The sequence below is a fragment of the Dendrobates tinctorius genome, unplaced genomic scaffold, assembly GCF_039654945.1.
Source record: "Dendrobates tinctorius isolate UK_male_01 unplaced genomic scaffold, ASM3965494v1 ptg000209l, whole genome shotgun sequence".
NCBI classification, from domain to species: Eukaryota; Metazoa; Chordata; class Amphibia; order Anura; family Dendrobatidae; genus Dendrobates; species Dendrobates tinctorius.
Window position 1 is genome coordinate 2,763,171 of NW_027361876.1, and position 15,355 is coordinate 2,778,525.

At 43.5% G+C, this 15,355-nt stretch overlaps 1 protein-coding gene across 1 annotated transcript in view; it reads left to right on the forward strand.

Moving 5' to 3' along the window:
• Positions 1–15,355, forward strand: part of SCAF11 (SR-related CTD associated factor 11) — a 160,619-nt gene that overhangs the window by 100,889 nt on the left and 44,375 nt on the right. The window lies entirely within an intron of this gene.

Consider the following 15,355-nt stretch of genomic DNA (forward strand, 5'->3'; position numbering starts at 1 on the left):
ACAGTCTTATCATATTGCTCTGGAGCTGCTGTGGAAAATGCAACCCTATCCTAGGGGCTGACCCTAAAAACACTTCATATGGGCTGAGACCTCTTCTTTTGTTCTGAGGATACCTGATTGAGAAAAGTGCGAGGGGCAAGCATTCTGTCCATGCTCTGCCTGTTGCAGCCATGGCTTTCTGGATTTTCAGTTTCAGGGTCCCCATCAATCTCTCAAATCTGTCTCTACTTTAGACTAAATGAGCAAAAACCTAGCTGTAACTAATTAAGTAAAAAGCAAAAGTGCATCTAAATAAGAGTTCTTAGAATACTGGTTTTGATAAAAAATAGCATTAAAGCCATCCCACCGTCGACAAGGTGACTCTGATCGGGACGGTCCTACGCTGTCTAATATTAAAAACCTTACATGGTAAGGTTTGTTTGTGACGACAAAAAAATTGTTCCCAAGACACTTGCAGTAAAAGATACTAAAGCTCACCACACCAGCCAGTTTCTCTATGCCTTAGTGGAAAAAATTCTACAAGATTATGAACTTATACGTACAATTAAACTGATTAATGAGAATAATGAAGGTGGAATGCAGCTAGAAGAAAACTTCAGATTCAGTATGACTAGTTGGCCCGTGCAAAATTTTCGCATCTTGGTCGTTGGGGGTGCAGGCAATTTCAGAAAAAGCAAGCTGGTCAGATGTACATGTATTTCATGAGATGATGAGCACAGACAGGTATTTATATATGTAGATTGGTAATACAATAAATCAGGGTGGATTTGATTTAAATCAGTGATTTAAATCAAAGTTTCTACCTAAACTAGTTCTTGCTACTTTAACATGCAAGTAGATGAAGATTTTTAGAATCACTTTTTATATTACTTTTTTCTCCCCAGTTTAATGGGTTAATCATTCATATTTGGACACCACTGTTCTGTTGTACTTAGGAAGGAGAAAAATAATCCTGACCTTAATAACAATTTAAATAGATTTATTCAACTGAAACAATAACAACATTACAGCATAAGTTATTTGCTTAAACAAACATCCATGTTTGTTAACTAATTTGGCTAAACAAAATATATATATATTTTAAGAAACTTAGACTGTCAGCCCAGCCGACACATGAAAAACTTAAATACTACTGTCCCTGCTGTCCTCTGTAGCTCACTTGTCGTCATCTTCATCATCATCTTCTTCTTTGTTCCTATTCATAATCTGGAAAAGAAAAACAAGCTTTCCTGCTTTATTGGGTCCCAACCGATTTCTCAATTTAGAATGAATGAGTCCAAAGGAAGAGAATATTCTTTCAACGCCTGCAGAAGAAGCTACTGCTGTTAAAAGTGAAATCATTACTTGAACAGTCTCTAAATCCAAGCGCTTAAGTGACTTCCACCAGTTTACTGGTGTGACCTTCCTTAAAATATCTTCAGCAAACATATATTTCTTGAATGGTTCCCCCTTAGCTCTGAAGTTTATTATAGTTGGCATTAAAGATGGATGATTGCTGGATACCCATGTCATAGCTAACTCCTCTTCCTCAGCACTTAGGTTTTGACCCTGATATTGGATATTGACAATATTTGCCAAAAAATGAGCTGGAGTCAGTGCTTGTCCCATTCGTTTGTTTACTGCTTGTAATTTAATTCTGTCCATGTGTAGTTCTGTTTTTAAGTGTTCACTCAGTTCCTTCCAAATTTCAACAGCATCCGCAATAAAACAGCTATTTTTCTGTGTTTTGTTTAAAGCTTGAGAGATGGGTTTCAGGAAGCTCAGCATATGTTCAACATTTCTCTTAAGCTCAATGTTGAGGATTTTGGCCGTGACAGTGCCATCTATTTTATCTCGATTTTCTTCACAAAGTGTCACCAGAATAGGCCAGTTTTTGATATACTGCTCAAAACAGTCCACCACAGAGTTCCATCTAACATCTTGTGGGAGCGTTAGCTTGGTTCCACCCATCCTTTTCAGAGCTGCTGCAGCAAAATGATTATTACGGAAGTATTTAGCAATTTCAACAACATTAGCCTTTATTTCTGGAACACTTAAGTCTTTGGCTAAGAGGTGCAGCAAATGAGCACTGCAACCATATGTTATTAGCAGCTTTGTATTCCCTCCCTGCTCTTCTAAATCTCTTCTCATCTTGGATACGTTTGCAGCATTGTCAGTGACCAAACTGCGTACTAGACATTTGAATTTTTGTTCACATGTCGTTATAGCTTTTACTGCCACTTCTTGTAAGTATTCTGCTGTGTGTGCATTTCCTGACGTATCAGTTGTTTGTGCAAGGAAGACTTTACCTTCTGTTATACAAGCGCATACAATAGGATCATTGTGGACATTACTCCACCCATCAATACTTGGGTTAACAATTTTACCCTCCAGAGCTGTTGCACATTGCTCCATTTCTCTGTCATACACTTGATCCAGCAGTTTCCCTGCAACATCAGCTCTGCTGGGTGGACTGTATCCTGGTCTCAGTGACTGAACCATATTAATGAAATGTGGGTTCTCAGTCAGACGGAAAGAAGAGTTCGTTGCATAAATAAACTGGGCAATTTTTTCATCAGTCAACTCTTTTTCTAATCTAGTTCTTATCACAAACCTATCTATGGTGGTTCCAGGAGGTAAATGTTTTTTCTTCCTTTTGGGTGATGGTGATATGTGGCTGTGGGTGTCTGATGATGATGCTGCTGCTGCTAATGAAGCACTATCCTGGATGGATAACTCTGAAACTGTAGAACAGGATGATGGTGATCTTGGCGGTGGATAGTTTCCAGAATCCATGAATTCCCCTAAACAAAAAAAAGTCAATGCTGTTATTTTATTGTTTATACAATTTCTGCTTATTGTACACAGCACATCACTGCCCCTGCCCCAAAAGGAATATTTGTTTTTCTTCATAACTACCAAATGACAGTAACATGCAGTAATAATAAGAAATATAATTTTTCTCACATGACAGTTCAGTCTTTAGAAATAGGATTCAATAAAAATGTTTACCAACCTGAAGATCCTGCCTGTTCAGAAGTGTTTCTTTGGTCATATTCATCACCGCACTTCTCATGATGTTGCCTCATTCCTGCCACCAGGCCTTGCATCTCTTTGTTGCATCGTTTGCATTTTTCACGCATGCCTGCCTTACCGATAGGCGAAGGAGCTTCATTAAAATATTCCCAAACTGGGTCTCTTTTACGGCCTGCTGCCATTATAAGGAAAGAATGTAATAAACCTCAGATCGTACACACAAACAGATCCAGACTTGTCTGTCTGTGGCTATGCTGCAGTATTGTGCTCAAAGTTTCACTTTCATTTTCTTGTCTGCTTGCCCTTCCTCCTCCTCACACTTAGATTCACATTCTTCTTGTGTTGTGCAGATCTGTTCCACTCCAAACAATCAGAAACATATTGTCTAACTTCTTGGACTTGGCACTGAAGGGGTTGATTCTGTATTCATAGGTTTGTAGAACAATAGGATTAAGGTCTTTTTCTCAACTCTGTTCATGTTGTAACATTTTTGCCGTGAAGAAGAGGCTGGGACCTCTGCGGAGTCAAATTCAGTTTTGAGAACTGCGTAAGTAAAGCGAGCGTCTGTGATAATATAGGAGAGAAACTGCCCACTAATCCTACAGAAACCTCTGGAAGAGCATGGCATTGTGAATGTTACACATATACAGCCTTTATTCTACTGAGTTAAACAACTCAGCTTTATCTCATGATGGAAGAACCTTTGGATGGTAAAATATTTTCCTCAAAAAGCAGTTTATTGAAAAAAATCCGATTTAAATAAAAAAAATCCGATTTTTGATTTTTTTTAAAAAAACATTGATTTTTATCCACCCTGCAATAAATTGGTTTGATAAGTAGAGGCCAAAAAATTTCTTCCGTTTGAGGTGCCACCAGCAGGTCATTGTTTCTTTTTGCAGGTTTATGAAAATGAATGTTTAAACTGTATTTAGTGATAAAATCGTGAATGTGTGGTTTGTTTGGTTCTTTTCTTGCTGCAGGGGGCAAGTTTACCTTTCAAATGGTGTATCATTTGTGTGTCTGTGTAGGGCGAAGTAATCACTGTAAAAGCAGTGCATGTTTACAAATGTGTTTGCATGTGAGACTCACCTGCAGTGAAGTGTTCAATCCACCAATGTGCCTGAAATAGGCTGGGCAAGCACTTGGGCAAGCTGGAAAGACCCCAAGGCAAATGTTTGGATTTGTTTGTGATGTCTGTAAGTTGCTTTGGGGTAGTGTGCTGCCACCTGCAGGCCATTTGACCTTTCAAATTGTGTATCATTTGTTTGTGTGGGTGGTGTATGAATGGAGTAAGTGTGCAATTCAATAGGCAGTGCATGTTTACAAATGTGTCTGCATATGTGACTCACCTGCAGTGAAGTGTGCAATCCTCCAATTTGCCTGAAATACGCTGGGCAAGCAGTTCAGCAATCTGGAAAGCCCCCAAGGCAAATGTTTGGATTTGTTTTTGATGTCTGTAAGCAGCTTTGTGGTAGTGTGCTCTGGGGTAGTGTGGTGCCACCTGCAGGTCATTTTTCCTTACTGCAGGTTTATGACAATTAATGTTTAAACTGTATTTTGTGATCAAATTGTGGATGTGTGGTTTGTTTGGCTATTTTCTTGCTGAAGGGGGCAAGTTTACCTTTCAAATGGTGTATCGTGTGTGTGTGGGTGGAGTATGAACGGAGATACAAAGTAATCACCGAAAAACGGTGTTTAGAAAATAATAGAATAGATGGATATGGAAGGCCACAGTCCTGTATCTGAGGAACAAACAGACTATTACTACAGAATAACAGCAAAATGATACTTTACAATTAACTAGCTTGTTGAAGCTTCTTCAAACCTCTCTCATATTAAACACGTGCTGTGTTATTCACACGCTACAGCTTGCAAGAAGAGATGGTCTGATTGGCAAAGTGAGGAAATTGGTTAGTATTACCAGAACCCCTAAAATTGATTCCATCTTGAATAGACATACTGGAAATCGGACAATTGTGGATCAAGCCCCTTGGTGGAGCAGCACCTATTTACACTGTGTTCCAAATTATTATGCAAAAAATATTTCCTCATATTTTCTCTAAATTACCTATATGAATTGCAGTCATTGTTATTTTCCAGTCATCTAATATTCTAGTATAATTGCAATGTTTTTGAACAAACTGCCTATGATAACAGTATATTTTTAAAAATAAGAAACACTCAAAATGCATGTTCCAAATTATTATGCACAGCAGAGTTTTCAACCTCTTTTTTATTTTGAACAAAAAAATGGTCAATTGTGAAATAATAAGCATTATCAGCTTATTACAAAATGAAATAAAACAGTTTTCAAGTCAAAACTTTATTCTAGGTGATGTTACATTTGCACATAGGACCCCTTGTTCGAAAGAAGCTTCTGAACTCTCTCGTCCATTGAATTTGTCAGTTTTTGGATGGTTTGTGCTTCAATTGTTATGCATGTGGACAGAATACCCTCCCAGAGCTGTTGCTTAGATGTGAACTGCCTCCCGCCATCATAGACACTCCTTTTGATGATGCTCCAGAGGTTCTCAATGGGGTTGAGGTCAGGGGAAGATGGTGGCCAACACCATAAGTTTGTCCTATTTTATGTCCATAGCAGCCAGAGATGCAGATGTGTTATTTGCTGCATGAGACGGTGCATAGCATTATCATGCATGAAAATGATCTTGCTGCGGAAAGCACGGTTCTTCCTCTTGAACCATGGCAGGAAGTGCTGTTTTAGAAACTCCACATAGATTATGGAGTTCATCTTTACCCCTTCAGAGATCCTAAAGGGGCCAACAATCTCTCTCCCCATGATTCCAGCCCAAAACATTACTCCATCTCCTCCTTGTTGGCGCCTTAGCCGTGTTTTCATGGGGTGTCCATCAACCAGCCATCCTCCACTCCATCCATAGACCATCGAGCGTTGCACGGCACTCATCGGTGAACAAAACAGTTTGGAAGTCAGTCTTCATGTATCGTTTGGCCCACTGGAGCCGTTTCTGCTTGTGTGCAGTGGATAGAGGTGGTCGACAGGATGGCTTACGCACAGCTGTAAGGCTGTGTGCACACGCTGCTGATTTTGCTGCGGTTCCGCAGCGGTTTTGGCCGCTGCGGACCCACAGCAGTTTTTGCTGCGGTGTACAGTACCATGATTCCCTATGGGAATCAAAAACCGCAATGCAGACGGTGCGGAATTTTCCGCTCGGATTATCTGCGGTTTTCAATCCGCAGAAAGAATTGACATGTCAATTATTTCTGCGGATTCTGCTGCGATTTGCCATCTCCTCCATTGAGGAGATGAAAAACCGCAGAGCAATCCGCCGGTAAAACCGCAGGTATTTTGACCTGCGGATTTTACAAAATCCGCGCGGATGAATCCGCAGCGTGTGCACACAGCCTTAACCTCTGAAGGACCCTGCATCTTGTTGTTCCGGCGGACGTTGGAGGCACCAGCAGCTTCAAAAACTTGTCTGCTGCTATGACAAGGCATTTTTGCAGCTGCTTTTTTAACCTGACGCAATTGCCTGTTGGAAAGAGTCCTCCATTTTTCCTTATCAGCACGCACACGTGTGTGCTGGGAATCAGCTACATACTTCTTGATTGTGCGATGATCACGGTGAAGTGTCTTGGCAATGTTGATTGTAGTCATGCCTTGACCTAAATACTCCACAATTTTTTGCTTCTCAGCAGCCGACACATCCTTTTTCTTTCCCATTTTGGCAAAAAATGTAGGCTGCTTAATGTGGAACAGCCTTCTTAAGTAGTCTTGCCTTTATTTGGACACACCTGCCAAACTAATTTGCAAAGGTATCTGCAATTGCTTTCAGTGATATAAAGAGCTCTGACGCACATCACCGTCAATGAGTTTAAATGACAAAAAAATTCTAGCCTTATCACTCCTAAACTCTTTTTGCATAATAATTTGCAACACAGTTTAATGATTGAGCAATTGCTTAAACTGAAACCCTTTCTTATACATATAGCGAACCCTCAGGTAACAATAAATGAAGGTCAATGGACACAGGTGGCTGACTTGAAGGAATTGCTTCATTACCCATTTGCAGTGACTAAAAAAATTACAAGCTGAGGATATAACGCCTGGCATTTTCATAAAGGATTGGAAGAACTTGCTGTTTTGCTTGTCCCAAAGAGGAAGTTTAATCCCAGATGGCTTTGCTGCTTCAATGAAATGGAGAGAGACACTGCCATTACAAAATATCTTCTGGCAGCTGTTTGTGGACCCAAGTCATCGTTTATATGATCAACTGCTTACTAATGGAAAATGAGGTCTGACTAAGGTAGCAATTATTCTGATTGGCTACAGGACTGCCAAGAGCAAGAGGAATTGTCATGCCAGTGTTAGGGTGAGTGCACACATTGCGGATTCACCTGCAGATTTTTCCGCGTGGATTTGCAGGTAAAACCGCAGGTAAAGTGACCTGCGGATTTGCCAGCGGTTTTCCCCTGCGGTTTGACACCTGGAAAATGGAACAGGTGTCAAACCGCAGCGGAATCTGCAGAAAGAATTAACATGCTGCGGATTTAAAACCGCAGCAAATATGCGTGGAAAAATCCGCACCGTGGGCACTGCGGTTTTGAAATCCCATTGGCTAACATGGTACTGTACAATGCCTGCGGAACTGCTGCTGATCCGCAAGGCCAAATCCGCTGCGGATCCGCAGCGTGTGCACATACCCTTACTGCTACCATATCTTCAGCCTTACTGCCTACCATATCTTCAGCCTCATCAGATCAGGAGTTTAATTTTGTACAGTATTTGGATGCCATCAGGGAAAACTATTTGACCATATTTCAGCAAAATTTTTCATATCCTCTCAAAGTAGAAGCGTTAAACCGTTCATCAAAACTGACCGTGCATGAGGCAATTCCTTTATACCCTGAATTTGTTAGAGAAGTTGCTCATGTGGTTACTGCTTTGCCACCAACCCATGTTGGTGTAGAGAGGTTGTTCTTTAGCCTTAAAATAATTCAAATCAGATTTGAGATCTTCTATGAAGGAGGATCTGATGGAGGCGATACTGTTTTTCAAAGCAAATTCATAGACTGCACAAATGTTGTTGAAACAAAGGAACCAGGGACTGGTTCCTGATGTAGGATTAATGATATTTTTTCTACATAGTATATAAATATCTACAAACAAGTGTGATGGATGCCACTTGGGTTAGAGAGTCTATTTTCCACTTTTGTCAGATTCAAGTTCTTTCTGTGACCATTGTGGGTTTTTCTGTCATTTAATGAGGGGTACCAACAATTTTGCACATGTGTATTTGATAATTGTGAGGAAGAAAGCAGGATTTAGTGCTCCAATGTTGAATAGCAAGGTCTTTTAGTATGATAATGAGATAAGGCCAAACAGAACTTCAAAGCTTGAGTAGGAGCCACCAGGGCTGTGGAGTCGGTAAGCCAAACGTGCGACTCCGACTCCTCAATTTCCCTTACACCGACTCCGACTCCACGACTCCGACTCCCACACATATTGCTTATATTTAAGTGAAAAATTTATTGTAGTACAATGTGAACCTCAGACATTTAATCATTTCTATGATCCAATAATCAAGATATTTAGATAGAACAGAATATATATTGGCGTACTACCCGGTTTTCATTCTTTTTGGTACAGATACGATAAGGATAGACAGATATGGATAAATGGATAGAGCAGATTTCTAATCTGCTTTTGCTATTGAAAACATTATCTATGAGCTCAAAAACCTTTCAGGTGATGCGGTTTTTTAAAAAGATCAGCTTTTGCAGCTGAAAAACGTATCCTCAAAAAACACAGGAAAAACGCTGTGTGTGAATGTAGCCTTGGATCAGGAATAGAACAGCCATTTATAGGACATTTCATAACTTTCCCAAACTCCTATGAAAAAATATTCAGCACATCCTGCATTGAATTACTGTACCCAATTTATTATATATTTTAGGAGTCTGAGTCGGTCCATTTTATACCGACTCCAACTCCCACTCCGACTCCACCAAAATGAGCACCGACTCCACGACTCCGACTCCGACTCCACAGCCCTGGGAGCCACGCCAGCATGGGGCAGGAAGGTGCCTGGGGGCTTCAATTAGAATATACCTGTCAGCTGGACACAGGAATACACATCCATTGTCTCTCCCAGCCCCTCCGACTCCATCCTAGGATCATGGATTATGAGCTCACCTTTTGAGTTATAGACTCATAAAAAATATCCGCGTGACCCTGAGGAAATCGCGCATCTGGCAGTGCAACTCCTGAGTCGGTGAGGGCTCTGGGACCTGAGATATAGAGATTTCCCTCCACAGCGATTCAATGGGGCCATGTTTGCTCTCCACACGACAAAACAAACCGCATTCACTGGTACCTCTCGTGTCCGGATCCGATCGTCCTGTAGAAAGTTACCCCTTTCTTAGATATTGGGAATAAGTTCTGCAGAGAGCTAAAGGGTGGAGATTATTAGCCCACCCTCTGACACAGGGGGGAGGAACCCAACATGCTTAAGAACTGGGGGCACAGGGCAGAGAGACACACTCTCGCAGAAGAACCAGATGATGATGATGATCTAGGAAGGACCTGGGGACAGATCTGCCAAGGGAGCAGCGGCCTGCGCTTTGGGGTCTGTCCGGCAGTTAAGATTCTTATACCTGTGGAATGTAGAGCTCCCGGCATCCACATGCAACCTACAACCTGGTAAATTGACCTCCAGCTTAATATCTCTAAGTCTTGTACCATTATTGTTATATTTTACTCTGACTGCAAATCCACTGTAATTCCATTGTATTTACTTACTGTATATTTCTGTAATTATCTAGTGCACCCTTAAGGCAATTAAACCATAAAATTAATCTTGGCCTGATGCTTTTACTCTGATTATGAATCTTAGAATGCCCAGCGGGTAACAGGACATCCTCCCCGGCGGCCATTTGCTCTAGGTGCAGTTCCCTTACTGACCTGAGACACAGGGGGCGCCGGAGAGCTGTGCCTGTGTAGTTACGTCACATTGGTGACGTGGGAGGAACCGGTCTTTCCATCACAATAATATCAGTATATTTCTGCAACTAATTGACTTGCACTTGACCCTATATGTATTAACATTACTATGCACTAGCACTTTATATATTATTGATTTACCCTATATAAGCTGAGATTTTCAGCCCATTTTTTCAGCCCCCAGAGTGTTAAAAAAGGTCATGGCAGTCCCCATGGCCATCCTGCATTCCCGGGGCATAGTCGTATTCCCCTACTTAGATGACCTCTTGGTCAAGGGCCCTTCAAGGTGGGCATGCGAGGGAAGTGTCAGCATTACTCTAGATACTCTTGCCCGCTTAGGGTGGTTGGTCAATGTAAAGAAGTCATCCCTTGTTCCAGCTCAGAGAATTTCCTTTTAAGGGATGACCTTCGACACTTGCCGAGGGTTGGTAATTCTCCCTCGAGACAAAGCCCTAGCCCTCCGGCAGGGAGTGCGGGTACTGCGCCAACCAGTCCCTCACACCATCCGTTTCTGCATGAGGATTCTAGGAAAAATGATGGAAGCGATCCCGTTCGCCCCCTGCAGCACGCCCTCTTGTCAGCCTGGGACAAGAACCCATTCACACTCGATCATCTGTGCCGGTTGTCCTCTCAGGTCACACAGTCACTAGAGTGGTGGACAATCAGTTCCTCCCTTCTTCAGGGAAAAACCCTTTCCCCCGGAGCAGTGACTGGTGGTCACAACCGACGCCAGCCTTCTCGGCTGGGGAGCGGTTTTCCGCCACCACACAACCCAGGGACAGTGGTCGCCGCAGGAGGCACGTCTCCCGAACAACTTGTTGGAAATACGGGCGATCCGGCTGACCCTGCAACGGTTTCATCACCTTCTAGCAGGCCGCCATGTCTGGGTTCAGTTGGACAACGCCACGGCGGTGGCTTACATAAATCACCAAGGGGGCACCCGGTCCAGGGCAACCATGCGCGAGGTAGGACACGTGCTTCGCTGGGCCGAGAGGAACCGCTCGCTATCGGCGGTCCACATCCCGGGCTTAGAGAACTGGGCCGCAGACTTCCTCAGCGGGCAGGGGCTTGCATCCAGGGAATGGTCACTACACCCAGAGGTCTTTCAGCAGATTTGTGAACGGTGGGGAACACCGGATGTGGATCTGATGGCCTCCAGGGTAAACGCCAAGGTGTCCGTATTTGTCGCTCGGTCCCAGGACCCGTAGGCAATCACCGTGGATGCGCTGGTTCTGCCATGGAATCAGCTTCGCCTCCCATACCTATTCCCCTTGCTGCCACTACTTCCGAGGGTCATCAAGAAGGTCAAGGCAGAAGGGGGTGCCAGTGATTCTGCTGGCCTCGTTGGGCGTGGTACGCAGATCTAGTGCAGCTGCTCGTCGACATGCCATGGCGACTGCCAGAGCGCCCAGATCTACTTTCTCAAGGGCCAGTCTGCCACCCGAACTCAGGTTTGGCCATTGAATCTTGGATTCTGACGCAGGCGGGGTTTGGGCGCAAAGTGGTTGCTACGATGGTTAGCGCCCGGAAGACTGCCTCAGCACGAATTTACCACCACACCTGGAAGGTTTTCTTTGCATGGTGTCGAGACAACGGTTGTTCGCCACTGAGATTCTCCATCCCTAATATCTTTTCTTTTCTCCAGTCTGGCCTAGACAGATATCTGCTTTATCCGTCCTCTTACAGCGCAGGATTGCTGCCAACTTGCAGGTAAAGACTTTCATCCAGGGGGTCTCCCACTTGGTACCTCCCTATAAGGCGCCTATGGACGCCTGGGACCTTAACCTGGTCCTAAGTGTTCTGCAGGAAGCTCCATTCGAGCCGCTCCAGGATATCTTTGTCATACCTTTCCTGGAAGCTGGTGTTTCTGGTAGCTATAGCATCAATCAGGCGGGACTCGGAGCTGGCAGCGTTATCTTGCCGAGCCCCGTTTCTGACCTTTCACAAAGACAAGGTGGCTCTTAGACCAGCTCCTCCTTTTTTGCCAAAAGTAGTTTCCTCGTTTCATATTAATGAGGATATTGTCTTGCCCTCTTTTTGTCCAGCACCAGTACACCGTGTGAAAAAGGCCCTACATACGTTAGACCTGGTGAGAGCACTCAGGAGGTACGTGTCGTGGACGGCACCCTTTCGTCTGTCAGGCGCGCTGTTCGTGCTCCCTGAAGGTCACAGGAAGGGACTCGCTGCCTCAAAATCGACCATAGCCAGATGGATTCATTTGGTTATTCAGGAGTCCTACCGTATCAGAGGCGCGCCGATTCCAGCAGCGATCAGAGCACACTCTACTCGGGCAGTGGGCCTCTTGGGCGCTTCGGCACCAGGCTTCGGCGGAATAGGTTTGCAAGGCAGCAACCTGGTCCAACCTGCACACGTTTACTAAACATTACAATATCCATACTCAGGCTTCGGCGGATGCGAACCTGGGTAGAAGGATTCTCCAAGCAGCGGTGGCGCACCTTTAGACAGGAGGTGCATGTAGCTTGGATCGGTGAGTCAATTTCCCACCCAGGGACTGCTTTAGGACGTCCCACAGTACCTGTGTCTCCCAATGAGGCGAAGGAGAAGCATGGATTTTTGTGATAACTCGCCGTAAAATCCTTTTCTCCAAGACGCTCATTTGGGACACAGCACCTACCCTGTTAGCCAAGTTGGCTTCTGTTTAATATGCTCTCTGTACGAGGTTAGGGTGGTTATTTTCTGGTTATTTTCTAGACATGTTGTTGCCTGCATTAAGGTTGATGTCTGGTTTTTGTTTGATCTCCTGCAAACTGGTTTCCGCCCGCAATCGGGGCGAGGGTGTATACGGCGGAGGAGTAGCTATCCTGTGTCCTCCAATGAGCGTCTCGGAGAAAAGGATTTTATGGTGAGTGATCACAAAAATCATCCATGTTTTATGCATATGTAATTGTTTTGTGATCTTCTTGTCACCCCATTTAAATAAAATGATTTTCACTTTTCACTTACCTTGATATACAGGCACTTATATGGTCTGTTTTCCTTCCTTTTATCTTACAAATGTTATTCAGTACGTTTTGTTGAAAACTGTTTTCTCCCACTTATTGCGTAGTGTATTGCATATTTACAATTAAGTTTTTTGTGTACTAAAGTTGTATTCCAGTAAATATATTTTATGTTCCATCTAAATAGCTTGATTATTGTATCATAATGGTGATTTAAATGCCTGATGTTACCATTTTACTAGCATGAGCCCTGTATGGAGGGAGTCAGAGTCAGGAAAATTGAGGCATTGGAGGTTTGGCTTACCAACTACACAGCCCTGGCAGGAACCATATGGGTTTCCTTAGCACTACAAAAGGCTGTTCCCAGCAATCACAAATATATCCAGTGGAGCCAATCAACTAATCCTTACAATCCAACCTCACAGACAGATGACCAGTGAAATGCTAAATTCACACTCCTCATATGATACACTACACAGGAATTCAACACCATACACAAGCTCTGGTCAGGGTACTTTGTCTAACAATAATGGACCCACTTACTATGAACAGATCAAGTCATCTGCAGACACATTTACCCAATGTATACTGGAGCCAAGATGGAGAGACAAGTTCAGGTAGTGTAAGAATAAAGCTGCTTACCTTTTGCTGCAGCTGTCCTTAGTTGTCCTTCTGCCTGGGTGTGGCAAAACAACAACTTGTCCTTCGAACAAGCGGGTGCCTGCTCCTAATTAAATTGTAAAATCCAAATGCGCATGGAAGAGCCACATGATCTGTCTTTATTACATCAAAGGATGGTGTTTATATAGGCATTTTCTGGTCATACATTGTGACAATATAATTGGCTCAGCTTCTCTACGTATGTGCTTCCATTAGCATACCTTCATCTCATTGGTTAAAGTTAGTACTGGCTACACCCAGCTTAAAAGTTTAGGTGTGGCTCTATCTCTTATTAAGGCCCCGTCACACACAGCGAGATCGCTGATTTTGTGACACCACAGCGATCTCGCCAGCGACCGGCCCCCCTGCCGGGTATCGCTGATTCAGCTCGAATGTCCTGGGCCATTTTTTGATCATTGGTCTCCTGCTGGCCAGCGCGCATCGCTGCGTGTGACATCAAGAGGCCAACGATCAGCGACGCTGGGAGCTGGTTTCCAGTGTAAACAGCGGGTATCTAAGAGCCGCGCGGCTTAGTTACCCGCTGTTTACCTTGGAAACCAGCGTGCACGCTGGTTTCCAGGGTTAACAGCGAGTATCTAAGAGCCACGCGGCTCTTAGATACCCGCTGTTTACCTTGGATACCAGCTTGCTCGCTGGTCCTGATCGCTGATGGGTCTGTCTGTGACCGCTCACCAGCGATCAGCTAACTATGTCCCAGCGAACCCATCCACGTTGGATCGTTGGTGGGATCGCTGGTACATTGATGCGTGTAACGGGGCCTTTACTTGCACTTTGTGTTATTCCTTGAAACGCCTTATCTCAAAGCATACTTACTGGCTCAGACTCCAATTCACAGAAGAGGAGATACACATAAAATAAACAATGTGGCGTTGAGATGAATAACTCCTGCTATCACAGCCTTTGGGAGGATTGATATTTGTAAGTTATAGCCTTGGACCAGCACTGTTTGTTTTCTTTCTACACTGTATATAAGCAGAAAGCTGTCTATCAGGATACAAAGCTCATCATTTAAAAAAAAAAAAAAAAAAACACACTGGTAAATTGTCAACAGTTAAACAGTGATATATCAAAACTACGGCAAGCAACCCAGTAAGTGACATCTTGCTAGATTCAGGTTCTCTGCTCTTAGGCTGGTTTCACACTTGCGTTTTTTTGCGCTGTTTTTTAGCGCAAAAAAAACATGCGTTTTTCCCCCCTATCTTTTACATAGGTGCGCATACACATGCGTTTGTATGCGCATGCGTTTTTTGGTAGTGTGCGCTCGGGCGCACAAAATGCATCCTGTTGCATTTTTTGTGCGTCCGACTTGCCCCCAAAAAACGCATGCGCACGCAATGCGTTTTTTTTTTTTACAGCAAAACATCCATTATAGTCTATGGGTGCACATTGTAAAGCGCACGTATGCGCAAAAAAAGCATGCAGTTTTTTTCTTCAAAAAACGCACACAAACGCATGATGCTTTTTTTTATGCGTTTGTGTGCGCAAAAAACGCGCAGCAAAAAAACGTAAGTGTGAAAGTAGCCTTAGATGGGGCAACAAAAACCTGGTGACAGTAGGGTGACTTTGATGCTAAGCAATGGCTAAGGTTGCTAAGAAACATTGTCCATGTTCTCCCTTCCTATTGTAATTTCTTTGCATATGGTGCAATTTCACTGCTTTCATTGTATGTAAAGCCAATGAATTGAAAAGGTTGTCTAAACTATATCAGCAAAATGCA